At 37.2% G+C, this 17,788-nt stretch overlaps 1 pseudogene; it reads left to right on the forward strand.

Moving 5' to 3' along the window:
• The first annotated feature begins 1,386 nt into the window (after nt 1–1,386).
• LOC101438917 (E3 ubiquitin-protein ligase CBL-B pseudogene) lies at nt 1,387–15,116 on the forward strand (annotated as a pseudogene).
• Nucleotides 15,117–17,788: the final 2,672 nt, after the last annotated feature.

Consider the following 17,788-nt stretch of genomic DNA (forward strand, 5'->3'; position numbering starts at 1 on the left):
AACTACTCCCCTTTTGAGAAACAGCTTTTGGTTTGCTTCTGGGACTTAGTGTGGACTAAACATTTAACCATGGACCATCAAGTTACCATGATACCTGAGTTGTCTATCATGAGCTGGGTGTTGTCTGAGCCACCAAACCATAAAATTAGGCATATGCAACAGAACTCCATAATAAAGTGGAAGTGATATATACAAGATAGACCTTGAGCAGGTCCTGAAGGCACAAGTAATTTACATGAGGAGGCAGCCAAAATGCCCATGGTCACCACCCCTGCCGTGTTACCTTCTCTTTCCCAGCCCACAGCTTTGGCCTCTTGGGGAGTCCTTTACAATCAGTCCCTTTCTGGGACATCCCTTAAGGACAGTGGTGAAAGTAAATCCTCTGAGTGGGTAGAACTTTGACCAGTGCACCTAGTTGTTCATTTTGCTTGGAAGAGGAAATGGCCAGAGGTGTGTTTGTACATTGATTCATGGGCTGTTGTCAATGGTTTGGTTGAATGGTCAGAGAATTGGAAGGAACATGATTGGAAAACTGGTGACAAAGAGGTTTGGAGAAGAGGTATGTGGACCTTTTTGAGTGGGCAAAAGACATGAAAATATTTGTGTCCCATGTGATTGCTCACCAGAGGGAGACTTCAACAGAGGGAGATTTCAATAATCAAGTACCTAAGATGACTTAGTCTGTAGCTAGTGCTCAGCCTCTTTCCTCAGCCACTCATGTCATTGCCCAATGGGCCCATGAACAAAGTGACCATGGAGATAGGGATGGAGGTTATGCATGGGCTCTGCAACATGGAATTCTCCTCACCAAGGCTAACATCACTACAGTCACTGCTGAATGTCCAATCTGCCAGCAGCAGAGACTCACGCTTAGACCCCGATATAGCACCATTCCTCAAGATGACCAATCTGCTTCCCAGTGGCATGTTGACTACATTGGACTACTCCCACCATGGAAGGGGCAGCAGTTTGTTTTAACTGGAAGAGACACATACTCTGGATATGGGTTTGCATTTCCTGCACAGAATGCTTATTCCAAAACTACCATCTGTGGACTTATCAAATGTCTTATCTACCACCATGGCATTACACACTGCATTGATTCCTATCAAGGAACCCATTTCGCAGCAAATGATGTGCAGGAATGGGCACATGAATATAGAATTCACTGGTCTTACCATGTTCCCCATTGCCCTGAAGCAGCTGGATTGATAAAACGGTGGAATGACTTTCTGAAGGCTAAATTATGGCACCAACTCATTGCAACCCCTTGCAGGGTGGGGGCAGTATTCTCCAGGAGGCTGTGTATGCCCTAAATCAGCATCCACTCTAAGGTGCAGGTTCTCCCCAACTAGGATCCATGGGTCCAGGAATTAAGGGGTGGATATGGGATTAGTATCACTCACTATTACCCCTAGTGACCCACTAGGAAAATTTTTGCTTCCTGACCCTGCAACTTCAAACTCTGCTGGTCTACAGGTTTTAGCCCCCAAAGGAGGTGTGCTGTCACCAGGGGACAGTGATTCCATTAAACTGGAAGTTACAACTGCCACCTGTCCACTTTGGGCTCCTCTTACCTCTAAATCAACAGTCAAAGAAGGGCATTACTGTACTGGCTGGAGAGATTTATCCTATCAAGGGGAAATAGGATTGCATCTACATAATGGGGGTAAAGAAGAATTTGCATGGAATACAGGATATCCTCTAGGGCATCTCCTAGTACCTCCATGTCCTTTGATTAAAGTCAATGGAAAATTGCAACAACCCAATCCAAGCAGGACTAACAATGGCCCAGAGTCTTCAGGAATGAAAGTTTGGGTCACTCCACCAGGCAAAGAACCACAGCCAGCTGAAGTATTTACTGATGGTAATGGAAACATGGAATGGGTAGTTGAAGAAGGCAGTGATAAATATGAACTTCAACCACATGACCAGTTAACAAATGAGGACTATAATAGCCATGAATCTTTCTTCCTTATTTCATGATGATGATGATTGTATATGTACACAAAACAAATTTCTTTGTCTTCTTCCCCAGACTTTTCCCTTATCATGTAACAAATTGTATCAGTCTCATGTCATAATATTTGAGGATGTCAAGTTTGAGAGTGAATATTATCTAAGAACTTGCACCCTATTCTGTATGTAACTAATGCATTTCCAGTTGTACAGGAGAGTCAAACATTGTTAGGTGGAAATATATATATTCATGTCTGTTATTGTTTTTACTTAGAGACTATGTATGGTTTAATGTAATGTGTGGGGTTGCCCAGTTGACAAGGGGTGGACTGTGATAGTTAGACTATTGTGTCAACTCAGCCAGGTAATTATGCCCAATAGTTTGGTCAAGCAAGCACTGGACTAACTGTAACACAAGGGCATTTATGGACTTTAGTCACCATTGACTTTACTGCAGTGGTAAATCATAGATAGCTGATTACATTTACATCAACCAGGGAGATTGCCATCAGCAATGAGTGACACTTAACCCAATCAGTTGAATGCCTTAAAAGGGGAAGTGATTCCTGCATTGAGAGAAAATTTCCCTGCTTGTCTTTGGACAGCCAGTGTATCCCAGAATTCACCAAGAACCTTCATTAGACTATCATTGGAGCTGCTGGTTACAGCCTGCCTGAGGTACCTGAACTTATGCATGCCCATGACTGTGTGAGAGATTCATAAAAACACATAACATTGAAAGATATCCCTTGTTGATTCTGTTTCCCTAGAGAACCCTGATACATCCTCTAATCCTGGAATTGTATAATTATCAAGAAAAAGTTCGTTATATCATTTTCTGGTATGATTCCCTCTCTACAAAATTGTCCCAAGGTGCCACTGCTGTTTAGTCTTTTTTTTTTTTTTAATGATACCAGGGCTGGGGAATGAACCCAGAAACTTTTATGTAAAAAGCCAGTACTAAACAATTGAGCCATATTGCCTTCACATAGGAAACTGGCACTTAAATGTTTGAGCCACTTCCACTCCCCTGCTGTTTAATTCTGAATATTGGACTGTGGTTTAGAGTGATTCTATAGGAGTGTGGAGAAGCAAGCTGGAGTAGCTGTGTCAGACCTAAATCTGACCAACTGCTCCCAGCACATTATTAATAAAGAGGTCCCCAAGTTTTTACATGCCCTCAAGTGTTTATTATTCAGTATGATAAAGAATGGAAAAGAATGTTAGTTTATCCATTTAATTTTCAGAGTTGTACGTACAACTGACATTTAGCCTAAGAATAGTCAAAAAGCAAAATCATGTAGGAATGATGGAATACTTTGTAGTAAAATAATAACCTTGCCACGAATAACTATGAAAACCTGAAGAAAAAAAAAAGCCTCTTTGATGGAACTATAAAACTGCCAAGTCAAGCAAGATCGGAGGGACTAACATCCCAGAAAGCAGGGATTTACAGAGAGATGATGTGATTATCTGTAGCTACTTTTAAACCAGGGCATCTGACATTATTGGTGCATGGGAAGGCTAAACATCTGGAAAGTGTGTCCAGGAGGCAGTTTTTGCTAAGAGGTAGAAAAAACAACAGAACTTTTGGCAATTTCATAAGGGCAGAAAGACATAGATTTAAGTTGGTGCTGTTTTTAAAAAATATTTTTTAATATAATAAACTTTATTTTTAAAGAGGTTTAACAGTAAAGAAAAGTTACATAAAAATATGAGGGATTCCCATGTACCCCCTTCCCTCTTCCTCATCATCCCCTATTTTTTTTAAATGTAGCAATGCAAGTTATTATGATGTATCTGTTAAATCCACACATTTAAAAAAATGCACATTGAAAAAAATGACTCACTTGTGGTAAGGACTAATCTACATACAGTAGTAATCTAAAAAATAAAACCATCATTGTGACATTTATCAGTACTTCAGACATCTAACAAATACTGAAAGCAGCAACTACCATGGTTATAATTTCTTTAAAGCCAAAAACTTAAGCACAAATCAGAATTAAATGCATTTTTGGCTGAACTCTCAAAGATTCCACATATAACAAAACCACAACTTTAAATCAAAATACATATTAAAACATTTAAGCCTTGTGACAAACTTACTCTACAGAAGAAAGGAAAATAGTGAATAGCAACAGCAGTATATTTCTAGAAGAGAAAATAATCCGTTATTTCCTTTATCATGAAACAAAAGTCAATGAGTCAACATTTAATAACACTGATCAAGTTATTTACTATTCAAGAATTTGCTTTTCAATTAATGTCTTTAAAATGTATCCATCCATCAGATTTACACAATAACTGAAGGAATATCAATTCCCATCCTGGAGAGCACTGTCAAATTCTCTAATGGAACACCAAGAATCCCTTGAGTAGAGGGCAATGACAAGTGAAGGAGGATGGTCCATTTAAAGGCCTTTGAGAATGATGACTATGCTTATGAACCTTTGCTCTTGAAATAGAAACTTTAGCCTAGTATTATAGGTTGCCTAAGAGTTTCCTTCTGGGAACCTCTTCAGTGCTCAAATGTGGCCTCTCTCTAAGCCTAACTCAGCATATGAATACATTACCTTCCCCCCAGCTTGGGGCATGAACACCAGTGTTGAGCCTCCCTGGTACCAAGGGATTGCTACCAAGCACCAACTAGCAATGCAACTGGAAGAAGAGCTTGACTAAAGGAGTAAAAGGTAAACACAAATGAGCTTATACAACTAAGAGACTTCAAAGTGAGTCAGGAAGTCATTTCAGAAGTTATGCTTATGCATGTGTCAGCAGGATCTCATTGAATGCCAAAGTAGATACTACACCAAATAGCAGGGCTTCTGGGGGCTCTGGAAATATCCAGATACTATAGTCAGCACAAATAGCTCAGAAGTTTGGTGCCTTACCAATGGCCCTACTCTGCTCCCCAGGGTGACAGAGTTGAACTCGGTTGTGGTCTCCCTACACATGGATCTTCTGTTTTTCTATTTGAACCTATAATTAGTACTAGATTTGGTAGGTGTATGTACAAGATACTTAAATCTCTGAGCTGCCCATGTGCCAGCTGGGCTCCAAATCTCAATGGAGTTACTACTCCTGCACTCCAGTTCATTGGTCTCACTCAGGACAACTAACAAGGAGGTGATGATGGACAACTACCATACCAAGTAACCAAGAACATCTACGACTGTAAGGAAGAAAGTCCCATCCATCAGCCCTAAAGGATCACAGCCACCTCTCAGTTAGAGGCAGAGTAGTTATCGCCATCCCAGAATCATCAGGATTGGGGAATGAATTATTGACTAAAGTAGACTTACTGGTATTCTACTATAGACTTATTGTGATTCTAGCAATGGAAGAAATTATATCACTGATGTGGAGGCAGTGGCCACTGGAGGTTCCAAGGTCAGAGAGAGGAAAAAATAGGTGCAATACAGGGACATTTTTGGGACTTGGGAATTTTCCTGAATGACATTGCAATGACAGATACAGGCTATTATAAATTTTGCCATAACTTATAAAATTGGGTGGGAGAGAGCATAAACAACAATGGAAACATTAATCCATGATTTGTGGCAATGCTCCAAAATGTGTTCATCAATTGAAATGAATGTACCACACTAATGAAGGATGTTGTTAATATGGAAATGTGGGAGGTATGGGGAGCAGGACATAGAGGAATTCCCTATGTTTTTTTGTGTGTGACATATATGTAACCTAAGTATACTTAAAAAAAAAATAGGTGTAATATGGTGGCATTTTTGGGGCATTGGAATTGCCCTGAATGATGTTGCAGTGATAGACAAAAGCCATTATATATCTTGCCATAACTTATAAAAATGTGTGGGAGAGAGTTTAAATTATAATGTAAATTATAATCCACACTTAGTGGCAATGCTCCAATATGTATTCATCAATTATAGCAAATGTACCACACTAATGAAGGATGCTGTTAATATGGGAAAGAGAGGGAGGGGTAAGGGGTAGAGCATATGGGAATTCCCAACATTTTTAATGTAATATTTATGTAATCTAATTATCCTTAAAAATTAAATAGTAAAATAAAATAGAATGTATCCATCCATTTAATTGAAATATATTAAATTTATACATTATTCTCAAAATTCTAATCTTAAGTATAAACCATAATTTATCAAAGTATAGTCCAAACACTATACAATAATGTTACCATTTCAATTTATATGCTTCACCTGAAAAACTTTTCTTACAGTTTTGCCCTGTTTCTCCAGAATACATGTCCCTATGTTTAAAACTTTCAATGATAATCAAAAAAGACAGATTCAAATAATTCTTGTTATACATTTTCCTTCTTTAGGCTTTGATAAAAACAGAACCATCTGGTATTAGAGTACCATTTTCCTTCTCATTTATAGTCTCCATAATTCCAGGAGCACAGTAACCATTATTTTATTTTTTGATGCTATCTTCTGTTTCTCAGCAACAGCTACACAAAGAGCAACAATCTCATCACTTTCAAAGTCATAGTCAGAAGATGACTTTAGTGAGAAATCTGTTACTTTTACTGACGATTTACTTTTTTTAACCCCCTGTGCCAGTATCTGCTATTTCTGGAGTCTTCTTGCCCAAGAAAGGTTTTCTTTCCATATTTCAGGGTTCATTGGATAGATGTGAAGGTTTGCTTGAAAGCTTTGAATTGCTTCATCCATTCTGTCCTTTGGCTCACAGCTGTCATATTGTTCTATTGTCTTCTTATTCTTTAGTTTACCCTTCCAAATAATCTTTATTTATAAATTCTTGTCCAAATCTCTCACCCTTGATTTTTCCTTTTGGCTGCAGCACTCCCTTTAGTATCTCTTGCAAATCTGGTCTTTTGGTAACTTACTTGATCAGTTTTTGTTTGTCTTTGAAGTCTTTGAACTCACCCACAATTTTGAAGGACAGCTTTGCTGGATACAGAATTTTTGTTTGGCAATTTTTTTCTTTCAGTATCTTAAATACCTCATACCACTTTCTTCTTCCCTCTATGGTTCCTGATGAGAGTCTGCACTAAATTTTATCGAGTTTCCCTTGTCTGTGACAATATGTTTTCCTTTTGCAGTTTTCAGAGTCATCCTTATATCTCCAATATTTGTCATTCTGAATATCAAGAGTCCCAGGGTATGTTTATTTGTATTTTTTTCTTTCTTTCTTTTTTTAACATTACATTAAAAAAATATGAGGTCCCCATATACCCACCACCCCCCTCGCCCCAATTCTCCCCCCATAACAACAATCTCCTCCATCATCATGAGACATTCATTGCATTTGGTGAATACATCTCTGAGCACTGCTGCACCTCATGGTCAATGGTCTACATCATAGCCCACATTCCACCCAGTGGTCCATGGGAGGACATACAATGTCTGGTAACTGCCCTGCAGCATCACCCAGGACAACTCCAAGTCTGAAAATGCCCCCACATCTCATCTCTTCCTCTCACTCCCTACCCCCAGCAGTCACCATGGCCACTTTCTCCACACCAATGCCACATTTTCTTCGATTACTAATCACAACAGTTCATGAATAAAATATCAGTAAGTCCACGCTAATCCATACTCTATTCCTCCATCCTGTGGGCCTTAGAATGATTGTGTCCACTCCACATCTATGTCAAGAGGGGGCTTAGATTCCACATGGATGCTGGATGCAATTCTCCTGCCTTCAGTTGCAGGAAGTCTTGGCTCCCTGGTGTGGTGGTTGACCTTCTTCACCTCCATGTTAGATGAGTGGGGTAAGTCCAATAAACCAGAATGTAGGAGTTGCAAGTCTGTTGAGGCTCAGGGCCTGGCTATCACATGGTCAGTCCAGAGATTCAGGTTCTCTGGGTATACATTAAACCCCAGCACCAACTAAAGTTCCAGTAAAAATAAAAGGAGAGACTTGTGGACAAAGATCACATCTAAGTCCAGCTCCATCACACAGGATCACAAACTTCAAAGTAGGGCCAACTGAGATGGCACTGAACTCCATCTGCCATGACCATAGAACCTGTGGGTCTCTGTAGCTCTCAGGAGAACCAATACCTGGGGTTGTATCTACTTTATCTGTCTCTGGGACTCTGCTCAGGTGTGCATAAGGGCAACCCCTCTGATAACCTCCCAGCTCTTTTTGGAGACTCATAGCCATATAAACTCATTTGTCCTTTCCATTTCCCCCTTTTCTTCAGGTCAAAAACCATTTATAAATCCTGGTATTATATGTAGACTGAGATATTCTGCTGGTCTGAATTCACCCTTTCTTTCAAGGTCATTTTCTAGTTACATCATCAGCTGGTACTTGTAGTAATGTATTTATTCTGTTTGGGGTGCATTGTCTTTCTTGCATATTAATATTTATATTCTTCTTAAGGATTGGGAAGTACTGAGTTATTATTTCCTCAAATATTCTTTCTTCCCCTTTTCCATTTTCTTCTGCTTTGGGGACACCGATAACATCAATGTTTGTGCATTTTGCACTGTCTTTCAATTCCCTGAGACTCTGTTTCAATTTTTTTATTCTCTTCTCTTTCTGTTCTCCTATCTCTTCCAGTTCAGATGTTCTGTCTTCAAAATCACTAATTTTGTCTTTGAGTAATTCAAATCTGCACCAGAAATTAGGAGATTGACAATCACCTTCTTTGAAGAGAAGCACAGTAAAGTAATATTGATATTGTCAATTTTCCTACTGGAGCATTGTGAAATTTTTGAGGCATATAAATGAAAAATAGACAAAAAGCCACTGATAGAGTTTTCAATAGAATCATCATACTGAGAAGAAAAAGAAATTTCCAAAGGGATTTCCAAAGAGAAAAGGCCCTAGAAAATAACCCAGATCTTGGTATGAAGTCAGGTAAGCTATACCATTATGAATATACCCACATATCTTATAAGACTGTAATCCAGCTTCTGGTGAACTCAGTCCCTCTTGACAATACCCTTTCCATCAAATAATTAATAAAAACCTCTCTAGAGAAAGAAGATATTACGCAGAGTCTCTACATTATAAAATGTCTGTCATCCTATAAAAAATAACCAAGTATGTCAAGAATAAGAACGAAAGGTACAACTAATAATATTAACAGACTCACAGATGATCCACTTTGAGGAAGGGTCATAAGTGGTGTTTAAATGATCTATGGTTAATACTGTCAAAAATAAAAAAGATAGCAAGATAAAAAAGCATTTCCCGAAAATAGAAAATAATTAAGAAATCAAATAGAAATGTAAAATTTTAAAATCTAGTACCATAAGTTTAGAACTAAATAGATGAATACAACATGTTGGTCACATTAGAAGAGTGAGTGAACTAACAGCTAGAGAACTAAAATATACAAAATATGGAAGTGTGTATAATAGACTTGTCTGACTTTGTTGAATAATATACATTAAATAAGAGCCCCAAAGAGGGTAGCACAAGAGCATAAGGAACAAACAATATTGGAAAGAATAATATCTGTTTTCCAAATCTGTTTTTAGATCTCAAACCAAAGATTCAAGAAGCTGTACAATGTTAAGCAAGATAAATATAAAGAAAACCACACCAAGCCTATTATATTAAAACTGATGAAAATCAAAGGACAAAAAGAAAAATTTGGAAAACAGCTAAGGAAAAAAAGACTCATCACCTTCAACTTAGCCACAGTAATACTAAGATATAACCTAATGGAATGGTGTCTTTAGAGTACTGAGGAAATGACTGTCTACCTAGAATATTATGCCTAACAAAAGTTCTCCTAAAAATGAAAACAAACCAAGGAAAGATTTTTCCCAGAAAAAAAATTCTATGCACTGATCTACTCTGAAAGATGTTTTCAGGCAGAAACAAAATGATCCTAGGCAGAAACACGCAAAGGCAAAAATGAAAAAAAGAAAAACTAACTGTAGAGAATCTAAAAGGGATTTGATTGCACAAAATATGACAATTTTAAAAAATTTAACATAGATACAAAAGAAATGCTTGACAGAGACACCACAAAAGTAAGGAGGTAGGGAATTAAAATGCACTAAGGACCTGGCATAACCAGGAAAGTGATAAATGCATTAAATTATTAGGTTATAATAAGTCAAACTTGCATTTCGTATGTATTGAAGCAATTGCTTAATAATAAGAAGAAATATAAACAAGTTCATGGCTGATAAAATAAAGTATTAAAATATTTAATATGAATATCCAAAAAATAATGATAAGGGAAATAAAAAGATAGGGGATGTGGAAAGCATATATTGAAAGCATACATAATAAACATATATAATTAACATTATGTATAAATAAATATTCTATTTAAATCAACACAGTGTCAAACTGTATATTTATATATGGAACGCAAATAAAAGGACTCTGAAAACATTGAAAATAAAGATTGTAAGGCATTATAAACTCAAACACTAACCAAAAGATAGCTGATGTACCTATAAATTAACATAATAACTAACAATTTGAAGCATGAGCAATTAATAGAGAAAAGATATATTTCACTAGCTGTGTATGTTCTCCAACTCTATTCTTTATTTTGGTTTAGTGATTCAAGGCCCTTGACATTTCCATATACATTTTTCAATAAGATTATGTTAACCATAAAGCAATAACCATAAGCTCTATCTTTAATAGATTTGATCAATTTGGCCATTTATGATTATTAAAAATTCTGCTAATTGAAAAATAAATAATAAAAATTTAACTGTCAGAAGTGGAGAAGATATTTGCAATGCATATAATAGAAAAAGGACAAATATAAAATATAAAATAACTTTAAGAAACCAATAAAAAGGACGGAAAACCAAGATATTTAAAGTCACTTCATCAAAGAGGACTCCCCAAATGGCCAAAAATATTTGAAAATATGCTCAATCTCCTTAGTCATTAGGAGAATCCAAATTAAAACCACTGTAAGTATGGTTTGTAGAATACCAAGTGTTGATGAGGGTGTGGGGCAACTTTAAGTTTTAGTGAATGTTATGGGAGTTTTCATTGATATAACCACTTTGGAAAACTTTTTGACAATATTAAACGAGACTGGGCATATGTACACCTTCCACCTAAGAAATTCTGCCTAAGAAATTCCACTATGTCATGTGAAATACATACTTATATCCACCAAAACACATGTGTAAGAATATTCAAAGTAGGAGCATTTTTAATTCCCCCCAACAGTAAATAGTAGAAATGACCTTCCACACTGGAATTGATTAATTTCACTGTATGTATGTATATATGCGATATGATCTGTACTAATCTCCACATGTGATTGGTGCTAATTTCAGGAAACAATCTTGACTTCTTTAAAAAAATGTGAAGAGGTACCATTTAAATGATTATGATGCCATAGAAATTTTATAAAATTACAAATAGTGAAAATTGTATGGTATTAAAACATTTGTACTTCATTCCTTTCTTAAACTAACAATTATTATTTAAGCAATCATCTAATTTTTTGTTCCTTCATCATGTTTGAGAACAACTCTCTCCTGCCCTCTTACCTAGAAATGTTATATTATAGGATGGTTTCTTGCTGTGTGTTGGAGTTTGCTGTCATAATGCCACTGTTATTTTTGAAAGTCAACAAAACTTGTAGGAAACTAGAGAAACAAAATTAAGCCAGAGTTTTACGGCTTAATTTTTCGCACTCTAAAATGATAAATTTCAAAACCTGCTTATATTCAAAATAACAAAATTCTTTTCCTTTTCTTCCTTCTCCTCCTCCTCCCTCTTTGGTTTGGAATACTTTTAGACAAAAATACACTATAATTCAATAAAGGGAAGCAGACTTGGCCCAATGGATGGGGCATATGCCTACCATATGGGAGGTCTGCAGTTCAAATCCGGGCTTCCTTGACCCGTGTGGAGCTGGCCCATGTGCATTGCTGATGTGTGTAAGGAGTGCTGTGCCACGCAGGGGTATCCCATGCACAAGGAGTGCAGCCTGTAAGGAGAGCTGCCCAGTGCAAAAGAAAGTGCAGCCTGCCCAAAAATGGCGCCGCACACACAGAGAGCTGACAAAATATGAAGGGGAGAGAAATAAATAAAAAATAAACCTTTAAAAAAAATTTCAATAAAACATGAGGAACAAGAAATGAGTTTGTCCAATGTTCTCAACAGTCAGTTCTTAATACATCTCCTAGTGGCATAATATTTTCAAGTGCTTTTGCTCACAAAAAATAAATAAAACTCAGTTATTTTTCATACTTTTCTATCCTTGCCATTACTTGATTGTAGCTCCAATAAAATACTAGGAATTTACTAACAATTTTTTTTCAACTTGGTATCAGAACTCTTGAAAGAGTTGTTCAACTAAGGGGAATCTAATTTACTGAACAAAAATGGACACATTTTAGTAAATTATTTTAATAATGCCATTAAACGTATGTTCAGTGTATTTGTCAGTAATTCCCAAAGCCAGATCTTCTGATTTCATTGTAGGTGCTATTAATAATATGAACAAAACTCATACTCATCAAGTTATTTAAAATGCATTAGAACAACAGAATAATGGCCTCCCCAAACTGTCCATATTGCATTCCCTAGACTCTGTGAACACATTACTTTAAATGGCCAAAGGGATTTTGTTTTATGATTAAGTTAAGGACATTGATGAGGAGATTGTCTTGGATTATCACAATGGGCCCAAGGTTTTCACAAGGGTCCCTTTAAGAGGGAATAAGGAAGGTCAAAGGGAGCTTAGAAAATGCTATGCCTGTTGGCTTTGATTTTGGAGGAAGGAACCATGAACCAAGGAATGCAGGTGTGTCTAGAAACTGAAAAAAGAGAGGGTTCAATTCTTCCCTATACCCTCCAGAAGGAATAATCCTATCAACACTTTGATTTAGCTCAGGAAAATCCATTTTGTACTTCTGACCTCCAGAACTGTAAAACTACAAATTTGTGTTGTTTCAAAGCCATAGATTGTGCTGCATTGTTATACTAGTGATAGAGAATGCATACATTAGACTGTAACATCAGCATGACTTTCTTTTAATGTACATGCTCATGAGGATATTTTTCATTTGTCACACTTTTTAAATCTCATGGGCCTTCTCTAATGAACACTATAGTGGTTACTTACAGCCAACCATAAATCCTTTATTCTTCAGTGTGCTGAACTGACCTGCACAGACAGGCAGTTTTGCACTCACTAATAAATAAAGAGGTGTGTCTCACCTTGTAGCACGCCTGCACCCATGTCTGGGGTTGTGTATATTTTTCTTTTTTCTCATTTCTCAATAAATTATTTTCTCTATTGCCTTTGGCATGTCCTTAAATTCCTATTTTGCAGCATAGCCAAGAACACAGAAGCCCAGAACCCAGAGCATTCTGCTAACATATTTGGTGAGACAGGACAGGAGACAAAAGAGGCTAAATCTCACAAAACTGTCCTTCATCTTCAGTCACATGCTGGCAAAAATCAAAGCAAACTTTCCAAATAGTCAATTCCAGGGAGATAATTTTCATATTACAAAAGCAGATATTGCTGAATTCTGGGGAAAATTTTTGGAGAAAAACTATTGTACCATGGAAAGAATTCAGACAGTGCCTTCATGAAGTATATCAGATTAGCTCTGGTTTAGAAGCAATGGTTCTAAAGTCAACAATTGATTTAACTTGCAATGATTACATTTCAGGTTTTGAATCTGATATTTTTACCAGGCTGTTTCAGCCTTGGGGCTCCATTTTATGGAACTGAAATTTCTTAGTTGTAACACATCCAGGTTACATGGTGTTTCTTACACTTGATGAAGTTAAAGCACGATTACAGAAATACAGCACCAAACCTGGAATCTACATTTGCTGGTTATGCTGCACTCGATTGGGACACTGGGCCATTGGTTATGTGACAGGGGATGGCAACAGTTTACATACCACACCTCATAATAAGCCATTATTTCAAGCCCTGTTTGGTGATAGCAGGGAAGGGTTCTATCCTATTTCTGAGGGAAAGTGTTATGATACTGGTGTAACTAGATTATGTGATCGTACACCCCATGATCATATAAAAGTTACACAGGAACAATATGAAATATATTGTGAAACAGGGTCCACTTTTTAGCTCTGTAAAATTTGTGCAAGAGACAAAGACGTCAAGATTGTGGACACTTGATGTGCACCACTTACCTTACAGCATGGAAGGAGTCAGACAACAAGAGTTGCCCCTTCTGCTGCTGTGAAATAAAAGGAACAGAGCTCACCATGGTGAATCCCTTCAACTTGAGAGATGAAGGCTCCAGGTGCTGCAGCATCTTTAACCCCTTTGGTATGCCGATGGTGGAATTGGATGATGATAATGACTGAGAGGAAATCTTGATGATGAATCAGTTGGCAAATTTTCACAAGTGCACTGACAGGCAGAATACACTAGTCACATCACCAGGATCTTCCCCCCCATCACAGAGAAGAAAACTGCATCAAGATCTTCAGTTCTCACATCTGTGCCTGCCACCAGTGCCTCCCCACTTAGATTTAATTCAGAAAGGGATAGTTTGGTCTCCCGGTGGCAGTCCAATTAGTTCACCAAAGTTTTCTCCTGGCATGGTGAGAAAACAAGACAAACCATTCCCAGCACCACCTCCACCCTTAAGAGAGCCTCCTCCACCTCCACCTGAAAGGCCGTTCCCAAGCCCACCAGACAACAGACTGCGTAGGCACTACCATCATGTGGAAAGCGTGCCTTCCAGGGACCAACAAATGCATCTTGAAGCCTTGTGCCCAGGGGATGTGTTTGGGACTAATCAATTGATGAGACATTGATTGCAAGCAAATTACAGCAAATTCAAATGTAAATGAAGGCACAGTAGATGGGTGCTGACCCAGTTCTTATGCAAAAACCCCGATGCCATGATTTGCCTTTAGAAAGAGCCACAGTCTTTTCCAATAGTCACCTAGGAATATATATGAAGAATATAGCGCTCCTCCAGGCTTTCTCCTTCTCCTCCAGCTACCAATCTTCTCGCCAGAATAAAGTATACTGGTCCTTTAGCAAATACCCTTTCAGAGAAAGCAAGAGATGCAGTAGAGGAAGATGATGATGAATAAAGATTCCTTCATCCCATCCTGTGTCCCTGAATTCACAACTATCTCATTGTCATAATAGAAAAACTCCTGTTAAGCCTTGTGATAGTGGTCATTGTACACTGAATGGAGCACACAGTACCTCCTCAGAGATGAAAAAATCAAACTAAAAGCTTATCTAGAATGTATAAAGTCCATGCTAAAAGCTTACCTAGGATGTGGAAGATAAATATGCTAATTCAAGCCTATTGAGCACTGGAACAAAAGAACGATTTAGCCCTTCCTCTCTGTATAAAAAAAAACAAAAACTAAAAATTCTTGTTCAGAACTCAGGTTTGAAACAGAAAGCTCCCAAGTCTGGCCAGCCATCAATAAATCATTTTTTTTTTCCTTCTCAAAATCATTCCTGAGTACTGGCCTTTCTATAAGCAAACAATTGAACCTCTCTCGTCTTCTACAACAAGAGATGGAGAAAATCGGAATATATGAAGCATTTGTTGTGGTTTCCCTTTTCAGTGTGTTTGTGGCCTTTAATCTTCCATAGTCACATCTTTGTCATCCGAAGAGTATCATGACTCTGTAAATACCTAAAATATTAGAATGCAACTACTGCAGATGTGCGAGAAATATACATGCATATAGGAAATGCTTTAATGAAGTTCTATAGTAAGATCACCTGCTATTATGCCTTCAATTCTTTGGGGCTTACTGAATAAGAGGGCCTTTTCCCTGAGATATATTGTTGATCTTCAAGTATGGTCAATGGTCATACTTCCCACCCTCCAAAAAAAAAAAAGACCCAGAGTGTTGCATATCTTCCTTAGTTTTTTTTTTTTACAACTGTCCAATTTTCAAATTAGTGTACTTTAAAATTTGTCATGGTTTGTTTTTGTTTTGTTTGTTGCATTGTGTTTTAACAAAGCAAGATGATATTCTCTTACAGGGTAGAGAATTTTGACATTTTCACACCATAACCGATTTATGTGTTTGGTGAATTTGGGAGAAGTAAATAAGCATGGTTAGGCCCTTACCTTGACCTCTCCGGATACTCTTATCTGCAAAATGATTTCATTCTGCACTTTCTCTACTGTACAGTAAGAGGTTTCTTCCTGACAGAGGAGGTCTGAGGTTGTCCAGTGCTGCTTGTGACTACCAAATTCTAACCTAATTCTGGCACTCAGAAGTCCTTTTTGTCATAAATCTAAGGCTACATTTTCCAACTGGCTTACAGTAAGAATAATGTTATTTTGATTTCTATTTCTCAGACACAGACTCTTTTGTCTGTCTCTCAATTTGTTACAAATTTGTGCATGAAAAAAAGTATAATTTACTAACCCCAAAAGCCTAACAGAAATTACAGGTATTTTTAAAGATAAGATGTAATAACTCAACTGTAAACAGGAGCATTAGTCATGGTTGTCATATGACTCTAGCATTTTATTTGAAAATGGATATTTTTCAGGGGGCAGCACACACTCAATATAAAGTGAATATTTTGTATTGAATCAATTCAAAGGAAGCATTCTCATAGCAAGGTTTTTATTATTATGCAAGATGTGTATCCTACTGGCTAATGCAGTAAGAATCAATTCCAAAAGAATTGGTAAAAGGTCTTACCACCTTGCCTTTTTCGGTTTTCTCCTGAGTCCACAAGGAAACTCTGCTCAAGTTCATAAGCTCACACCACTCTTACTTTGTGTAATGCTGCAATCACTACACATGTCTAAATGATCATTAAACACTTGAAAATTCACATTGCTATGCAGCTTTCTGAGATGTATCCGATGTACATATTGCTAATTAACTTGCTACCACACCTGGTCTACCATCCATGGCCATAAGCACATTTTCAAGAGAAAAAATTGAAAGGCATTTCATTAACTTGGTGTCCTCAAAAATCACAAACAGCAAAAACATACAAAGGAGAAGCAGGTTTAATGACTAATTCAGCCTAGAACTAGGATATCTGCCAGAGAGCTAAACTGGGTTTGTCTTGGTTTTTATTTTGAAATGTAATAATAGTAATAACTCCAATCTCTTTAATTTTAAGGGATTTGGGGAGAAGAGAATAAGAGCTGAATGTCAGAGTCCCTGGAATATAGGTTGGCTTTCAAGTTTGGTGCCTAAAAAGGTAGAGTTAAAACAAACAAAAAGACGAAAAAACAGCATCATCAACAACAAAAGCATTAGAATTCAAATTATAAAACCACTGATATTCAAATGCTAGATCAATCGCTCATCCTAATTGCTGGTTCTTAGACGGTTAATTAACCACTTTCAATATCCATTTTCTCATCTACAAATGGGGTATAATAATATTTACCTCACAGATTTTTCAGAGGATTTCAATGATCAAATGTCAGCAAAGTACTTTAGCCCTATGCCTGATTATAACTGGCAATCATTATCTATTTTTTTAATCTGAATCTAAAGAAAGTTAGCAATGCACACCCACAACTTTTAACTTACAGAGCTTGATCTTGCATACTGCTTGGATAAGTAAAATTTCACATTTAACTGCCAGTCATAATTTCTGCATTTATCAGTTCTAAAAGCATAATAAACAGTTTCAGATACGCACTCCTCAGGATACTAGGAAATTCATTGTAAAAGTTTTCTCCAGTCCCACCAAACCCTTATTAAATAAGCATTTCCTCTAAGTGAAAAAGTGTTCCCAGTGCAGAGACAGCTTCAAGATAGGACCTTAGCCGCCCTTCAACAATACTGCCTCCTCCAATTTCCTCCATTACCAAAATTCTGGAGGCACATTTGCCAAGGAATGTGTATGATACTCGATCAGTGTAATTTTTACCAGATGTTACTTAACACAGCAAAATGAATA

This window comes from Dasypus novemcinctus, chromosome 1, assembly GCF_030445035.2.
Source record: "Dasypus novemcinctus isolate mDasNov1 chromosome 1, mDasNov1.1.hap2, whole genome shotgun sequence".
Lineage (NCBI taxonomy): Eukaryota > Metazoa > Chordata > Mammalia > Cingulata > Dasypodidae > Dasypus > Dasypus novemcinctus.